Genomic DNA, 1754 nt, shown 5'->3' with positions numbered 1-1754 from the left:
AATTGTATATATATATAACAATGTTATTTTTTTTTGAAGTTGATACCAGATAGTGGCTGGCAGTAGGAAGTAAAATTAGAGAAAAGCTGTGAAAGAAATAGTTTTACTTCTAAATATTTAGGCTTCTCAAACGTACTCCCAGATTTCTTCCAGGACTGTTCACATAAAGAACTGTTGGCATGATTGACATGTTGTCTTTAAAATTAATAGACGTGACAGAGGCAGCAGCTACAGCCATAGAGAGTATTTAGCAGTTGTTCCCAAAGATGGTCTGCGGGACTCAGAGCATAAGACACAGCTAATGATACACCAATATAAAAACATATTTTACAATTTATTAGGCTATTTATAGCCACAGGGATCCATCAGTTGCATTGTCACTTTAAGTACATAAATTAGCTAACATTATTTTTAAAAAGAGTATTAAATGTTTACACTATAAACAGTTACACTTAAAGAAAAGAAAATAACTTTCCTTGTTTGCAAGGAAAACTGCAGATATGTTATCGATGTTAGTAAAATAATCTGAATCCAATTAGATAGTGTAATCTACTTTTTTTTCAACCAGTGAGAGAGTTGACTGAGATATAAAATTGATCTTATTTAAGACCAGAGGACGTTCTCAGTTGAGTCTAGCCCAAATTATCAACCCACCAAGCTGAATCTGGGAGATGAGTTCTGTGTAATAATGATAACTAATGCATCCAACACATGCACAGATGTTTGAGGTATCTGTATTCAGACGAGAGTAAAGAGCTCCATTAATATACAAACGAGAGGAAAAGGAAGAAATATATAAGAAAAAACCTTGCATAATTTTTTACAATGAAAAAACATCTGTCAAGATAAGAAAACGATGAGCACCCGTGTTCATGTTCTGGTTTCACTTAGTATGTCACATACAGTGGTCGAATTCATTTCTTTTTCTCTGAGTAAACCTTTCACAGCTTTTACTTGCGTAGCTACTCCTTTCCTACTGTCATCTCACTATCTTGTGTCCCTGAGTTTGCAAGTATGCCTGGTGGTCGTTGATGGGTTGACAATTTAATTGGCATCATTATCCTCACCGGAATGACCCAAGCAGGTGCTCTTTCTCTCCTTTGCATTGTACTTGAACCAGACAAAGAGTGGATCTACTCCATCACAGTATTGACTAAGAGAACAAAGACAAGACAGAGGAAAACTGAGCTAAGTAACAAAATGGAGACCAGGCTTGAGGGGTAATTTTTACCCTCCTATGAAAACTAGGCTCTGTACAAAGACAGAGTTTCCCTTGAGCTTTTAAATTTCGTGAAACAAGAGAATCTCTTTTGATCCCAGCATTTAAATATAATTTTTATTTTAAGTAATATGTTTATTGATCACTTCACACATATGTATAATATGCTACTGACACTCAACATCCCACACTCTTCTGTCCCTCCCACTCTCATCCCTCTTACCTCATTAACAATATCCTCCTTCTCTATCATTTTTGCTGTTGTTATTGGCTTGTGACCTAGTGAGTTTTACCAGGGTAACAACCATGGGCCTGAGTGTGGATTTATCCACACAAAAAAATCTAAACATTTTAAGACAAAAACTCCCATAGTATTTGCTGTTACACCTGTATATTTTATATAAGTGAAATAAAAAATGAAATCATATTTAATTTAAAAACTGATTAGATCATTGATTTCTTGTATCTCTGGTAGATACAAATAAATTTTTATTGGATATTTTTCTTAGTTCTTTCCAGAACTGTTATTGATAGT

The sequence above is a fragment of the Grammomys surdaster genome, unplaced genomic scaffold (genome assembly GCF_004785775.1).
Source record: "Grammomys surdaster isolate TR1022 unplaced genomic scaffold, NIH_TR_1.0 165, whole genome shotgun sequence".
Classification (NCBI taxonomy): domain Eukaryota; kingdom Metazoa; phylum Chordata; class Mammalia; order Rodentia; family Muridae; genus Grammomys; species Grammomys surdaster.
This window is presented reverse-complemented; position numbering follows the sequence as displayed.